This window comes from Patella vulgata, chromosome 5 (genome assembly GCF_932274485.2).
Source record: "Patella vulgata chromosome 5, xgPatVulg1.2, whole genome shotgun sequence".
Taxonomy (NCBI): Eukaryota; Metazoa; Mollusca; class Gastropoda; family Patellidae; genus Patella; species Patella vulgata.
The window spans coordinates 71,225,476-71,243,228 of NC_065883.2; the positions used below are offsets into that span (position 1 = coordinate 71,225,476).

The following is a 17,753-nucleotide window of genomic DNA, read 5'->3' on the forward strand; positions in this document are numbered from 1 at the left end:
AATGTCATTTCCGTCCTCTATTAAAACAAGCCAACAGTGAGCTGGATGTTCCCGGCTTAAATCACAAAATAAATAGATGACACATATTAATTAATCACATTAATAGCCCCCTGCTTTCTTCGAAAGGCGGGGAAAAAAGCAAACAATTAACTGCTTACGGTCATTAGAATATAGGCTTAATATAAAATCTCCGCAAACTTGGGTACACCGATGACAATACTAATAACGTAGAAAACTTACAATTAGATATACTTAATAGCGATATGTGGGACTGTAAAGGGGTACCAGGAATAAACGCAACCGGGATTATAATGGTACAGGAAACTGACACTTATTTATATAATTATTAATGAACTAACACCTGCATGGTTTAAAATACTTCTGTAACGACCAGATACTTATCATAATGAATTTATTTCAGAAAATGTTTTAGACAATTTATTTACTAATTAATTACTTATAATTACATGTATACCGTTTATTTACAATCTGTGATATAATTGTCTTTTAATGTTTTATTTTTATATTGTAAACATTTGAATGTATGTATCTGGATTTTAATTTTAAAAAAAAGACGCTGGCTCGCTAGTCTGGAGGTCGGATGTTCGATCCCTGACAAGGACAGCTGTCTAGTCGTTCTGATGGGCCGGAAACCCGCGGTCCCTTGTAGACATTGGCGTGCACGTAAAAGATCCCTCATAGCACACTGTATGCCGTATGCCCGTCTTCATTAGCCCAGTTCGGAGCAGAACAGTGGGGCGTTAAACCCCATTTCATTTCATTTCATAGTACTCACATTCTTGACAAAGGCTGTTTATCATTGATTTCGTTTTCAGTGATAATATAAATTAAAAGCAAGAATTTAACCGGCGAATAAAATCGATACAAAAAAATAATGCATTCTTTTAATATTTTACTCTAAGGAAATTGATAGGTACTGTTTGGATGCCAGTGATACAATACTCATTTTGTGCATACACATTTTTAAAAATTATCACCGTGTCTTCTGTGAGGTGATTCAGGTAAGCTAAGAGGTAAGCAAAAAAAAACGAGCCCTGCGTCTTATTGGTTTAATTTAGGAGAACTATAGGGACCAGGGGCCTGTTTCACGAAATTTTAACTAAGATAAAATCCAAATTTTAGTAATTTGATTGGATAATATTAGATTGATTTTAGTGCTTAGCCAATCAAAATCGAAGTATCTACTAAAATTGGATTTTATCTTTAGTTAAGATTTCGAGAAACGGGGCCCAGAGTTGGGGTCAGAGGTCACTGTAGAGATCGCTGAGAATGTCTCCCGCTTCTTTATCACTGACAACTTTGACAAGGTTGTCTTACTTTCCAGTAATCATTCAAAAACTTTCATGACATACCTGGATAGTGTATTCCTAATTTAAAGAAAGACTTGACAATGGAATTGAGTTTTGTGGCACGTCAGCCCCAACCGAGCTATATTGCGCCAAACATATGGTGAATTTTACGAGACAAATTAAAACATTATCACAGAACTAAATATATGTAAATAAAAACAAATACATGTATCACAGAAAATATAATTAATAACAAATATAAAGTCCTTTACATAAATAAATATTTAAAACGTTATAATAATTTGTCTCCTCTAAAGCATCGAGTTGAGCAAGTAGCTTACATGTTGACAGGCAACGGTAAAAGGAACATGACACTGAACAAATTCTGGTTGAGCTAAACAATAAAAAACACATGTACATGCGAGAGTGACAAATTTTCTCGATCGCTATGACTCGTGCGGGTGTTGTTACACTGAAAAAAAACTTGTGTTGAACCAACACAAACTTGTGTTGTTTTCAACACAAGTTAGGTGTCTTTCTTTAACAACACAAACTTGTGTTGAAAGAACACAAACTTGTGTTAAATGTTGAAACAACACAAGACTTGTGTTAAAATTTACCAAACAACACAAACTTGTGTGAAAATCTACACAATACTTGTGTTGAAACTTGTGTTGAAATTTCTGAAACTTGTGTTGAAATTTCTGAAACTTGTGTGGTTTCATAAAAACTTGTGTATAACCACCAACAAAAACTTGTGTTTTATTTTCCCTCAATTTAGCAATCTTTCCCATGCAGCCCCCACCCCTTTTGCTCTGTTTAACCTGTAAAGTTTGATAAATGAGGTAACAATAATTTTATTTGTTAAATTATCATTTATTCATAAAATGACAGGAAAAGTAAATTAACACCACCAAATCAAAACTAAATAGACATCATTTGAAATGTTAACAGAAAAACAGAGATATAATTCTAATACTAATAAAAATGTTGTTAAACTTTGCCCCCCCCCCCACATTACAAAATACAAAATAGCTATTTAATTTTTTTTTTACCCGAAAACAAGAACTGAGAAAAGAAAGATCCCTACCCCATACCCAAAAAATATATAATTCAAATATATCTATATTTAATAACATCCAAACCAAGCCCTAATTAGATTAAATATGCACTAAATTGAAATACTTTCAGAAACTGAAAAGTGCTACAAAGTCATATTACAAGTGATTTGTGAGGCATCTAGAAATAACTAGCATACACAGAAAACTAACAAAAGAAAAATGCACTATTTTGCAGGAGTAATAAAATGATGTAGAACCTTTTCCTCATTAAAAAAAAAACAACAAACAAAATGAATATTTTGTACATAAAAGGAGCAAAGCATCAAGATTACAGGATTGAAAAATAAAAAAATATCAGAGAAAATCGCAAACATTAAATAATATGTACAAAATATATATAAATAATTATGAGTCAAAAGCAAGGAGGAGTCACTGTGGTTCAGTGAGTATAAGGCATTGGCCGAGAAATTTCAACTGGATTTTCCGACATAGTTCCCACACGTCAGTAGTGTAGGACATAGCAAGGGATAATTGGGTATAAGCCCGGAATTGAAACTACCCCCACTGCGTTTACTTTAAAGAAACCTTGACAATTGAATTATCTGACTCAATGACAGACCTTCTGATCCAATGTGCGTGTGTTAACCATTTGGCCCTCCTGGGTTCCCTTTAAACAACCCTTGACAGTTGAAATATTTGTTATAAGAGTAGGTTGTAGGACAGAAACACCATAATAACACAGAAAAGTAGGATCTTAAACCCTATTTCATTTCATAAGCAGGGGAAAGTCACCTTAATGTAGGTCAAGGTTTTTTGTAATTCTGGGTATATTTGATCTACATTTGGTTTCTAGATTATGCCTATTAAATACTTTATGATTTCCGACCAAATTCTAAGTGATTAATATGTCACTTTACATTCTATATTATACATAAATTTCTGTAGAGAATTAAAATCTAATTGTGTTTGGGAAGAATATTTAACAGTAAAAACAAAAAATAAATATTCAAAAATTGGGTCAAATGCATTCTTTTCCAGAATTATAAAATAAATTGATGCTTGGGATCTCTTGTTGTTATCATACACCAAATAATCTTCCAGTCTAAAAAATAAAAAGTAGGCAATAAGTATACTTTCTTACTATTTATGGTTCACAATGTTTAAATAAACAATTTATTTTGCCACATCGAGACTGAGTCTCTATTTTGTTTCATCTTTGGGTAACACTTATTGTGTCTTGTCCAGTAACAGACCCAGGCAGATTATTATATTTTATTTCCATCGACAACAAATTGGATATTACCTATTAAAATCTATTTGAAAAGTAAACAAGCCAACAGTGAGGCTGATGTCCCCCGCTGAAATCCCGAAATAAATAGATGACATATATTAATTAATTGCATGTTTATCTTTTTCAAAAGTATCCAGCAATCAAACTGATTATTAAGTATACATTAAGTTTCATCACTCTCTATCAGATAGAATCAAAATAAACAAGGCATTGACCTAATAAACACATACACCAAGTTTGAACATTCTAGCTCAATTAAAAGTTATCGTGTCCCAAAGCATCAACCAATCAAATTGCTTATCTCTGCTTACCCTAAGCGGAAAATGCTCATCTTCGAACTCCATCAAGGCATTGACCTAATCAACACATACACCAAGTTTGAACATTCTAGCCCAATTAGGAAGAGAGTTATCGTGTCCCAAAGCATCAACCAATCAAATTGCTTATCTCTGCTTACCCTAAGCGGAAAATGCTCATCTTCGAACTCCATCAAGGCATTGACCTAATAAACACATACACCAAGTTTGAACATTCTAGCTCAATTAGGAAGAGAGTAATTGTGTCCCAAAAAGTGTGACGGACAGACAGACGGACAGACAGACGGACGAACCCATTTTAATAGTCCCCTGCTTTCTTCGAAAGGCGGGGGACAAATATTGTCCATCATTTTTATACTGCTATTTACTGTAAAAATACACATATCACAACTTGAAGAAAATCAATGGATGTGATTGTCAAAAATCAAGAATGCCAAGACTTGAAATAGGAGAGTCCTAGGCATTGCCTCAAGAAGAATAACTAGATTACCAATCAAGTGTATAGAACTAGTTGATGATTAAAAATACAAATATGTATGTTACTTACATTTTACCTGATTATCAAGCTCTGTGAGAAAAAGTTTCCATAATATGAATAGCCATTTCCAACTGTCTTGATCTTTCTGATGCAGTTAACTGAGAAAAAAAACATACTATGTATTAGTTGACTTAAATCTACTCGACAGTTAAAAGATGAAAGTTTTAATTTAATTACATTGTATTGTAATGTGTTGGTTTGCTTTGTCACAGATGAGACAAAATGAAAAAAATGAAATGAAATGGGGTTCGGCGTCCTACTGTTCAGCTCCGACTGGGCTAATGAGGTTGGGCATATGCCATACAGTGGGCTATGAGAGAAATTTTGCCGGGTACCGTGACCCTAAGGCCTACTCTTGTATCAAATTCTAACTGCCAGGGGCTCTTTTACATGCACGCCAATGTGTACACGGGACCACGTTTTTTTGTTCAATCTGAACGACTAGACAGCTGTCCTTGTAAGGCCCTCCGTACTGCATTGTCTTACTGCAAACCCGCGACCTTAAAATATGCGAGCCAGTGTCTAACCCACTTGGCCACCGTGGTCCCCCACAGATGAGAGGGTCATATCTACATGTATCTGGACATAAGTAAGATTCTGTTTGTGCACATACATTTACGTGTAAAAATTTACTATACTAAACTGAATTTTAAATTTCAAAACAATAAAATGAAATGGAGGTTTATGTCACATCAGCTCCAACCGGGCTATATTGTGCCAAACACATTATGGTGAGATTCTAAATTACCATAACAACCATCTTTTCTCTTAGAATTGAACTCTCACCCTCCAAAAACACCTATGAGAAAGCATAGGTGCTCAAATCACCATTTCTTCAGCTCTTTCTTTTTCCATATTTGGGTTTTTTGACTTATTTTATTATATGATCTTTGATTTGCTATGGCATCTAATATGGAAACAGAAAAATATGAATATGTGACATGTAATAAACGATACCTTACCATATACAAACTGTGTGATACCTAAAACCATTTGAATCCCGAAGATCTTACCCAAGCCGCGACCTTAAAATATGCGAACCAGTGTCTAACCCACTTGGTCACCGTGGGTCCCCACAGATGAGATAGTCATATCTACATGTATCTGGACATAAGTAAGATTCTGTCTGTGCACATACATGTACGTTCACAGTTTTACTAAACTAAACTGAATTTTAAATTTCAAAATATTAAAATGAAATCGAGGTTTATCTCACATCAGCTCCAACCGGGCTATATTGTGCCAAACACATTATGGTGAGATTCTAAAATACCACAACAACAATCTTTTCTATTAGAATTGAACACTCACCCTCAAAAAACACCTATGAGAAAGCATAGGCGCTCAAATCACCATTTCTTCAGCTCTTTCTTTTCCCATTTGTGTTTTTTGACTTATTTTATTATATGATCTTTGATATGATCTAATATGGAAACTGAAAAATATGAATATGTGACATGTAATTAACTGTTTAAGATACCTTACCATATACAAACTGTGTGATATCTAAAACCATTTGAATGACGAAGATCTTACCTAAGCCGTGAAAATCTGTTTTAATAACCCTTGTTTGTCATGTGACTGGACTGTCACAGTAATTAGAAGAGAGCCATGTGGCTTAGTGTGTAAGGCATTGGCTTGCTACCCGGGAGGTTGCGGGTTCACTCCCAGTGTTGACCGAGAAAGCTCATTTGGATTTTTCAGCATGGATTCCCTGTCTAGTCGTCATGGTGGCTAAGTGGGTAAGACGTTGGCTCGCTAGTCTGGAGGTCGGGTGTTCGATCCCTGCATTGGCCGAGAAAGTTCACCCAGATTTTCCGGCGTGGTTTCCTCTTTTTAGTGATGCAGGACGGAAGGCCTGACAAGGACAGCTGTCTAGTCATTCTGATTGAACAAAAAAACGTTGTCCCGTGTACACATTGGCGTGTATGTAAAAGATTCCCTGGCAGTTAGAATTTGATACAAGAGAAGGCCTTAGGGTCACGGTACCCGGCAAAATTTCTCTCGTAGCACACTGTATGGCATATGCCCAACTTCATTAGCCCAGTCCTCCGTACTGCATTGTCTTACTGCAAACCCGCGACCTTAAAATATGCGAGCCAGTGTCTAACCCACTTGGCCACCGTGGTCCCCCACAGATGAGAGAGTCATATCTACATGTATCTGGACATAAGTAAGATTCTGTTTGTGCACATACATGTACGTGTACAAATTTACTATACTAAACTGAATTTTAAATTTCAAAACAATAAAATGAAATGGAGGTTTATGTCACATCAGCTACAACCGGGCTATATTGTGCCAAACATATTATGGTGAGATTCTAAACTACCATAACAACAATCTTTTCTCTTAGAATTGAACACTCACCCTCCAAAAACACCTATGAGAAAGCATAGGTGCTCAAATCACCATTTCTTCAGCTCTTTCTTTTTCCATATTTGGGTTTTTTGACTTATTTTATTATATGATCTTTGATTTGCTATGGCATCTAATATGGAAACTGAAAAATATGAATATGTGACATGTAATAAACGATACCTTACCATATACAAACTGTGTGATATCTAAAATCATTTGAATCCCGAAGATATTGCCCAAGCCGTGAAAATCTGTTTTAATAACCCTTGTTTGTCATGTGACTGGACTGTCACAGTAATTAGAAGAGAGCCATGTGGCTTAGTGTGTAAGGCATTGGCTTGGTACCCGGGAGGTTGCAGGTTCGCTCCCAGTGTTGACCGAGAAAGCTCATTTGGATTTTTCAGCATGGATTCCCTGACTAGTCGTCATGGTGGCTAAGTGGGTAAGACACTGGCTCGCTAGCCTGGAGGTCGGGTGTTCGATCCCTGCATTGGCCGAGAAAGTTCACCCAGATTTTCCGGCGTGGTTCTCCCTTGTCAGTGATGCAGGACGGAGGGCCTGACAAGGACAGCTGTCTAGTCATTCGGACGATACGGAAAAACGAGGTCCCGTGTACACGTTGGCGTGCACGTAAAAGATCCCTTGACAGTTGGAATTCGATACACCGCAGTGCCGCTGTCCGGGCAAAATTTCCCTCATAGCACACTGTGTGGTGTATGCCTGTCTTCATTTGCCCAGTTCGGAGCAAAACAGTAGGACGTTAAACCCCATTTCATTTCATTTCTAGTCGTTTCAATGGAACACAAAACCTGAGGTCCCATTGGCGTGCATTTAAGCCGATAGTATGGTTGTTGGAATTTGTTGGCTGTAGCACCCGTGTCACAGTTCGACTGCTAGTTTGTGATACCCACTCGATATGAATGAGTGGTGATTGGCTAATGAATTCTAAAATCAGACGAATGCTTCGGCGAAGCGGACACACCACTCAAATACAATTCAGCCAAATATATCAAACATGTTTGATTCAGGCGTATGTCAGTGGATAAACTAGGTGAAGTTTAGCGCCAATTGATTCAGCCGAATCCTTTGGCTAGTTTATCCAGCACTGACGATTTAAGTTTGTACTTTCTTTATATGCAAATATCACATTTGAAAGAGGCTGTAGGCCTACTTTCTTTATATGCAAATATCTTATTTGAAATAGGCCATTAGTATGTGATTTCCCACTTGAATGTGACTAGGAATAGGGTCGCCTCTCCAGCCTTGTGGGTTTTCTCCGGGTCCTCCAGTTTCCTCCCTTTGATAAATACCCCTAGGGTGTATTCGAAACAGTGTTCCGGTGCAGAGAACGGACGGAGAATGGGTTCTTGTCGGACTTGAGCAGTCTGGAATGCGTTCACGAACACTTTCCCGTTCTCAAATCCCACAATACCTCATAGCTGGTGTGAGGGAGAACAAACATGGTCGACGCATCGATAACTGCTGAGAAAACAGCATCATGGGTGCATTTATTAATTTAAAAGTTTAATACCGTTCGAAAATTGGATGTAGTATGTGGCCAGTATAACATCAAGTAAGTTAGGTTGCCAGGCAATGAAACATATGCCCACAGCAGTTTAATCGTTTGCACAGTCAACAGGGATTGTTGCATATTCATTCTTTTGTAGGTAATTTGGGCATTTACAAGAAAATTTCATACAAGATTATAATTTTCGTCGTTTGTGGGTTTACAAAGGTCGACGCATCGATAACTGCTGAGAAATTTGTATGAAATTTGACAGATTTTTTTGTTTTGTGTTTTACTAATTTAAATAATGCATACAAATTTCATACAAATCGGATGATAATTTTGTTGTTCGCGCGTTCACAAGGTTTCGAAAAAGTGAAACAAGGGCCACAACTCTAGACATAATTCGCGGAAATCGCAGATTATTGAAATTAAATAGGATTCATCTCATTAAAATAAAGAACATATCAATTTCAAAATAATCAGGTCTGTAGACGACGGACGAGGGCGATGACAATATGCGACCACATTTCCATGTGGGCGTATCAAAAGGTGATGTAATCGTCATCCAAAGAATTGAAAAGGAGTAAAACGGAGTCATAATTTATCAAAATTATGCTTAATAGCGAAGTCAATACCAAACAAGTTATCGTAACAGATTGTATAAATTTAATTCATCTTGTTACCATGGATACCGTTCTCTCATGTTCGAGACTCATGAAAGTGTTTTCATGTTCTACGCGAACACTGTTTCTAATACACTCCTACGGTATGCGCAAACAAATCATTCAAATAAAATTGAACAATATTAGCCTCGAAATTACCTAGCGCCAGTAAGTATAAAGGATCTATCCGACAAACACTAACAACAACTCTAGGTTTATGCAGAATTAATATAACACAACATACACAGATGGCAATAGAATGAGACAGTGTTCAGGAAAAGGGCGGAAACGGAAGAAGACTACCTGTCCTACTTGATTCTAGGACATATAGCATGGACCTACTTGATTCGACCAATTTAATACAAGGAAATGAATGGCATAGTTTGTGTCATGTGAATTTAGTGAACTTTAAACCCCATTTACTCACCCTCTCTCTACAGAGATAAATACTTTTCATGTTACATACAATAACAATTATTGGCCATTATTAAAAAAATATATTAAAAGGAAATGAAATTCTGTTACCTGTTTTTCTTTGTGTAGTACATGCTAACATCAATGACTGGAAAAAAAATAACGAAACTGTAGAGAAACTTCTGAATCATTGAAAGTCTAATATTACTATTAGGCCTACACATAGATGACATTGATATATAAAAAAGGCTGATTTGTTTGTTGTTGTTTTTTTCTTTTACAGAAATAAGATTACATTTCAACTAACACAAAAGTTAGTATCTAGCTATAGTCCTTGTCTGGATATACATTTCTCCTTTTGCCCGAACGTCTATAAAAATCAAAGATGGAGGCCAATAATGGCAACCGGGTATTACTATAAAATCAAGACAGATTCTTACCTGCTGGTCCTAGTCGGGGGTTTCTTGCAATTATAAGTATTTGAACAACGGTGTAGCGCCGATTAGCTAATAATAATTAAGCATGATTTCAGAAAAATTTAGACAGATTCATTAGATTTCTGAATTAGCAGAACACTTTTAGAACACATCAAAAAAAATTTCTTTGTGGCGCCATTATATAAATAGACTTCCGGTGCAGTCAGTGGCAGTGGTTCTAAATCTGACTGTTTTAAATGAAACGAATTATTATATACATAGAAGCAATATATACATGCTAAATTAAATACACGGTTTTATTTTTTGTAAAAATTTACAAACCTGCGGTCTGGTATTCTATGTGACCATTATAATTTTTTTTAAAATATCACAGCTAAAGCACTCTGTTGATGCTAACTTCACTTCATCTAACTGAATGTCGCTGATATAATATCAAAGAAAGAATTTGTCGCAATGACTAAAGTATAGACACTTCTTCTTAGTTAGTTGTATTTTACGTCCGCTTCCACCGAAGTGATATCGCAGACAAAAAGTATAGATAACTTGGAGAACCATTATATCATTAAGTCGATTATGAGATACACGTGGATGGTCAATTAAATTTGATTGGTTACTTTTCAGTTAACCAATACTGTCCAATTTCGATTACATCAACCAATTACATTATTAAGAGTTTTACTCATTTTTTTTGTTCATTGCACATTGAATCAATTTTCGAAAACACCAGGGTGCTGAAAATAACATGTACACTATATATTCATTTGATCTATCAGTTAATTGGGTCAATAAAAAAAAACTATACAGACAACTTAACACCAATTAACATTCAAGTCTGTCTGGCAATTGTCTGATTAATTGGTACTCACTCCCTTCCAGTGAAGAACAGCATGTGATTTTCGAGATGTGAATTAAGCCTGGTGTCATTAATATTATCCCCTCAAAAAATAATACGACAAAAACAAATGTCTATAATTCTGGTCAAGTCAAACCCGCAAACCCAGGAAGTCTAAACCAGGACTTAACTACTCTAGACTCCATAAAAACAACAGTAGTCAACAATGACATTCCTATCACTACCGATACAACAAAAGTTATCCTCAGCCCTGATAGCCATTTTATCAATGATTTTAATAAGTCTATTATTGATACATCTAGTGGTCATGTTTCTTCCACCCCCATTAACACAGGATCCTCAGTGGGTCAAAGTTATTTAGAGGATAACAGTATCATTGACAACTCATCCCATGATATCCCTGAAACATCGCAGTCAAATCTTAACTATGACGCTGATGTCTCATTGTTAAATATCTCTACAGTCACTAAGTGTGACACAGTAAGTAAAAGGGAAAGAAGCCTTGATAGTTTATCCGAAACAGAAATAGATGATAAAAGGGCGCGAGCGGAATCCCCGCTTACCGAAACAGAAGTTTAGAGATCAAACAAATTAAGACGTTATAAGTTCTTGAAACCATATTAGTTAACAATGAAGCCTTCTATCCCTATTATTTACCTAATTATTATGTTAATTTACTCCATAAACGCTCTACAAGGAAATCTTCAAAAGATTAAACAAATTAGCAATATATTTAACAAACTAGATATTGTTTGTATACAAGAAATCCTAAAATCCAATGTCCATCAAATAAAAAATGTTGAAAACGAAACTGGCTATAACTGATACACTGCATATAAAGAAACAAAGATTGGCATTGCCCTATTATTAAGCCCAAACATTATACATAAACTCTACAATACACCTGATGAATTAGCAGGTAGGCTCCAACATCTGGAGGTAAATGCAAATAATGAAACTATTCAAATATTCAATATATATGGTCCCTGCAAGAGAGAATTGAAAACTTATTACTACAAGAGACTTCTTGAATATGTCAAAACTATTCATAATCCACAACATTCTTATATTATTACTGGTGATTTTAACCTTATTGAAAACAGTAAAGATAACAACCATGGCAACATGAATAACCATCCAAAAGATGCTATAAGATATCTACTTGATATACAAAATCTACTTAATATAAGTGATGGTTACAGAATTATCTCCCCTGACACTCCCCTTTTTACCTATCACAACTCACAAGGTCATGCTAGCAGATTAGACCGCATTTACATAAGGCCGTGTTGAATTGATTCCTTGTTTCTCCTGCCACCACTCTGGCAATCATGTGCGGTAGTGCGGTAAACACAACACAAAGTGGGTTTCAAAACACAAAGTGGTCTGGCATAATACCTATATAGTCTGAGGGTTGTGTACCATTTTTAATAATATTATAAATAATCTAGTTATATTATTGGTTAGAATAAAAACACAGATAATATTTAATTAAATAAATTTAATAACAAACTAAAATTTGGTAACAAGTGGCTTCTTTGTTTAACTTTTTAAAAAATGAAATAACCATATTTTGATATAAATTTTCCGTATTCTTGTGTTAAAATACAATGGAAACATTCCAGTTAGACGATATTTGATTTGCTTGTTGAGTTATAGATGGTTTCGATAATATCATCGAACGTGAAAGTGCTGGGAATAACCACCGAAGTCGAGTCGAGATAAGTAAATTCGCGTACCGGTCGGCCTAATTTATTTATTGATGTTCAAGGAAATAATAGTGGTCCCGTTTGTTCGTTCGTTCGTTAAACTCCAGAAACCAACGAACGGGGCCACTATTATTTCCTTGAACATCAATAAATTAGGCCGACCGGTACGCGAATTTACCTATGTCCCGGCATAGCTCACCATTTTGTAAGGCGTGCGTTATTTATTACACAAGATATGATTGGGTAATACTTGAATAATAATGACATGTGTTATAATTTTAGCCAATGAAAAAATTGATTATTCAGGTTCGCGGTTGAATATTAGCGATTGTCTTACAGTTTATAATATGCTTTCTCAATAGCCGAAATGACTGCTACACGCGCCATTTTGCGGAATTCATCCAATCATATACAGTGTAACTTATTCCATAGTATGCGGGCCCCTACATGTGTATTATCAACCGGATCCATTCACTTGATTTGATATTTGTTTATTCGGTGCAATGCCTATTTTCTGTCTTGTACGCAGGTTTATCTTGTAGATTTTTGTTTTGCGTGTAGTGCGGCCCCCTGCACTTACTTATTTAGTTCGTAACGAGGAATAAACAACGAGAATTGACTTCTGATGTTTGGTAGAATTTTATTTAGATGTTATTAACGTAATTTTTTGAATTTTTTTTTTTGTGTTAAAAACGTAAGCGCACGATTTTCGGGGTCCTCGACCTAAGCGCGGGCGAGGAGAAACAAGGAATCAATTCAACACGGCCTAAGTAATAAATATGCAACTTACATCAAATCAATTAAACATATACCACTTCATTTCACGGACCATAAAGCAGTGGAACTAAATATCAACCTTAACAATCTTAAATGGGGTAAAGGATATTGGAAACTTAACAATTCTATTCTAGATGATAAAAACTACCAAAATCAAATTAAAACATTCTGGTCAAGCTGGCAAAACAAAAAATACCAAATCATTGACAACATACAATGGTGGGAAAAAGGTAAAGCCGCTATTAGAAATATTACACAAAATTACTGTCAAGCCTTAGCAGTTGAGAACAAACATATCCTCAGTAACCTTTATCAACAACTGGAATCCCTAGAAAATGAAATACCTAGTAAGAATAACTCTATAAACGAGATTAAATCAAAAATTGAGCTTATAGAATATAATACCAAACAAGGCTACGTTATACGTTCAAAATTAGAAATACCCCAAATTGATGTATCTACTAATTCTAAATTATATAAATTAGCAGAAGTTAAAAAGGGTGCAAAAAAACAAATTAAACAACTGATCAATCAAAATAATACAATCTGTGACAATAAACAAGATATATTAGACACAATTCACCAATTCTACCAACAACTATATACTTCTCAAAATATTAATGATAACTTAATGAAGTCCTATATTGAAAACAGTGACATAAACACACTAACAAACACGGAAAGAGATTCAATATCACATTTTATATCTAGAGATGAAGTCCTTAAGGCGTTACAAAAATTTAGAACAAACCGTAGCCCGGGTATAGATGGTATTCCAGGAGATTTCTACATAAAATTCTTTGACATTATAGGAAACGATTTAACAGAAGTATTAAACAACATCTATCTACAGGGGGAATTATCTAACACAATGAGAACGGGTATCATAACAATTAACTACATGAATAAAGGCGACCATCGATTACTCAAGAACTATAGACCGATAAGCCTGTTATGTGTGGACTATAAAATCATAACAAAAATTCTAAGCACAAGAATAAATTCTGTTATTAACAAATTAATCTCTAATACACAAACAGGAGCTGGACCAAATAAAAGCATTTTTGATAACCTATATTCAATAGATACAATACTAAATTATATAAACACAAATGAGTCCAGTGCCTATATATTATCATTTGACCAAGAAAAAGCCTTCGATCGCATTGAACACAACTATATCATAAATCTACTTAAACATATTAATTTCCCAAATTACATCCTTAACTGGGTTACAATATTGTTTAAAAACTTGATTAGTAAAGTCCAAGTAAATGGATCCTTTTCCCAAAATATTAAAATTAACCGATCGATTCGTCAAGGATGTCCACTATCCATGATTCTATACTCATTGTGTATCAACCCCCTTGCTTCATACATAAACAAAAACATCCTCATAAAAGGCATCAGGATCCCTAACCACCCTTCAGAGATTAAGTTATTTCAGCATGCAGATGACTGTTCTGCTATAATATCTAGACTTTCTTCATACAGCACTCTCCTCGAACAATTCAAAACATTTGGCTCTATATCTGGCTCCAAACTAAACCATGATAAAACTGAAATCCTTTCTGTTGGAAAACCATCACACTACTCCTATCCTGTAAATATAAATATTAATATTAAAACAGATGCTATAAAATTACTAGGCATTTGGTTTGGCTCAAATAAAATGGAAAAGAACTGGCTACCCCTTGTTCAAATAATCAATTCAACCATCCAGACATGGGAAAATCACTCTCTTTCATATAAAGAAAAAGTATGCATCTTAAACACCTATATACTTAGCAAACTATGGTTTGTTGCTAGGATAGTTCCTCCCTCAAACTCAATTATTAAAAACATAAATAAAATAATCTACAATTTCATCTGGGAAAATAAAAGTGAAACAATTAATCGAAACACCTTGAACCTAGAGCATAAAAATGGTGGCCTTAAAGTGCCAAACATTCGACTAAAAATCCAGGCAATGCAACAACAACTTATAGTAAAAGCAATCAAAGACAACAACAGTCCCTGGTTAGGCCTATACATATACTGGCTAGGATTTACTACAAGGGATACTCTGCCAAGATATGCATCCAATAATTATACCCACTCGGAAAAACTCCCCCAATCATATATAGATATAAAAGAAACTTACAATAGCCTCAAATCATCCATCAAATATACATACAATACAAAACTTAAAGACATATACTGGTCCCTAATTGACTTATTACAGACACAACCAAAAATAAATAAACAATTACCTCATGTTGACTTTTCAAAAGTCTGGACAAACCTCTATAAATGCTCCTCCTTATCTGAAAAAGAAAAGGATTTCATGTATACAATCATCAATAATGCAGTACTAACAAAAGATATTATGCTATACAGAAATATATATACTATCAACTATAAATGCCACTATTGTAACCGAGCAACTGAATCTTACCATCATTTATTTCTGAATTGCCCCAAATTAAAATTCTATAAATGTTTCATTACTACACATATAAACAACATTCATTTCACCAAAGAATTCAAAATCAACAACAATACAATCCATCTACACAATATAAAATCTAAATACATTCATGATATATACCTATACCTGTCGATCATATGGTCTAACCGAACACACCCTCTATCCACCAATATTTCACAAGAGCTCATATACCAATTCTATACAAAAAGAAAACAAAAATAAAGATTACTCTCTTAAGCTCGAGTCTTCACTACCTTATGACCCTCCTTAAGCCTAGGATTGTGTCGTCATGTCTGAATTTATACTCTGCAACTTCTCCCATGAAATATTGACTTTGCTACTATAATAAGTAGCTACAACCATAGACATCTTCTTATATTTCTTTCGTATATGAGCACTCATTGCAATTTTTAGTAAGAATGTAGGCCTACAAGCGAAAATAACCAAACACCTGTAGGCCTACCCCATATAAATTCTGGAAAATTTTGTCTTAATTGATAAACCAATATTATACAAAAGGAAATAAAATCGAAATCACCAAGCTTCAGCCTACTCTGCCTTACCGAATTCTCCTGTATAAGGCAAGTTATCGTCCTGTATGAAGCTTCCATATTAATTACTCTACTATATGACTAAACAGACCGTGCTATTTACTTTAAGTTGTCACAATTTGACATCTTAGTCATCTTTCGTTTTCGATAAATGGCACTATCTCACTCTGTCATATAAATAAAATACCTACATGTATACACCCACTGAAATATGTCCAACAGTAAAATAGAAATCCATTAAAAACATTTAAATACTAACTCAAGTTTTACCCGTTTGTTTTACCGCTATTTATTCACTGTAATCAACACTCACCTCTAACATTAACATGGCCATCATAACATCCCACAATTCCCTATGCACGTTCTTTTTGTGCTGGGAAACATCACACTCTCTTTCAACTGTCGCTTTTCCACTACTAGGGTGACCCGTGCACTTTACAGAAAGTTGGTCTCGACACGGCTAAATGTGCACGCTTCAGTTGCGTGTCTTCAGTTTCTGACTACCCCGCACTCGCTTTGAGTCGATAAATAGCCATGGCACGTGCAATTCTCTACAAATATATCAACTATTACAGCCGTAAATAATCTATTATTGATGATTTTGAATAGCAATAAAATTTAGCTTCTTGGTTATTGCAGCAGCTTTAGTAATTACGTTTGTTTTATTTTTTAAATTGCTTTATCATTAACTGTACCGTTAAGAGCGGCATCTTTTGGTTTAGTACAAATACTATCTCTGAATCACTTTCTTTAGTAGGAACATGATACTAGCAGTAGTTTCATTTTACTTTTACAAGTTTCTTAAAACAATTGTTGAGTTGTCTAAAGTGCTTATTTCTAAATTCAATTTCTTGTTCTAGCTTTCTGTTATGTTTCGTAAAAAAGTAGTCTTGATTATCCCAACCTGTCAATCAGACGTAGAATGGTCGATAGACTGGTTAAGCGAGACTAATTTCAAAACAAGGGCACGTAACCTATCTTTTACTCAAAAGGAGGCAGAATTGTAGTTCGTCTATTTATGGACTCTGACTAGCAATTATTTGCCCATTGACTTCAATGTTAAATGACTGTAACATCACAGGCTGTAGCTTTTTGCTCAACATTCCGTTGGTTCCAATCTTTATAGGCACAATGGGGACAACATTTGGCAATCTCCTCATCATAATTTTGTAGGGGGTTGACCGTTTAGATTTTTTGCTACACGGATTTGAAGTTGACAGGGGTGAAAATCTCACTTCCGACACAATGATTGCTCTGCAGAAAGACACTTTACACCCCCTATCCCTCCGCTGTAATATCATCAGTATTACCCAAAACTGCTATGAAATTGCAAATTTGATCCCTTTTCTCCAATTCTAGACCAAAAAGTCAACCCAAAAATGCAGGAAGAGGGGAGAAAAAAATTAAGGGAAAAATTGTCTATTTATAACTCGCACTACATTCGTCCATCATGAAATAAGGGGAAATAATTACTAGTCTTAGTCCTATATAC

General features: G+C 35.1%; 1 long non-coding RNA gene across 8 annotated transcripts; it reads right to left on the minus strand.

Moving 5' to 3' along the window:
• Positions 1-471: 471 nt before the first annotated feature.
• Positions 472-17,131, minus strand: LOC126820630 (uncharacterized). 8 transcript variants are annotated; one of them, XR_007680028.2, is made up of 10 exons: positions 16,575-17,128; positions 15,831-15,907; positions 15,493-15,546; positions 10,223-14,841; positions 9,905-9,970; positions 9,576-9,612; positions 6,888-7,020; positions 5,829-5,952; positions 4,527-4,615; positions 472-3,473 (listed from the first exon to the last, which is right to left on the minus strand). It is a non-coding gene; the product is annotated as an uncharacterized LOC126820630 (long non-coding RNA). The 8 variants fall into 8 exon arrangements; XR_008788214.1 differs by adding an exon at positions 5,304-5,424 and having other exon boundaries at positions 9,576-14,841; positions 16,575-17,131; XR_008788217.1 differs by having other exon boundaries at positions 9,576-9,970; positions 16,575-17,130.
• Between the last annotated feature and the right edge of the window lie 622 nt (positions 17,132-17,753).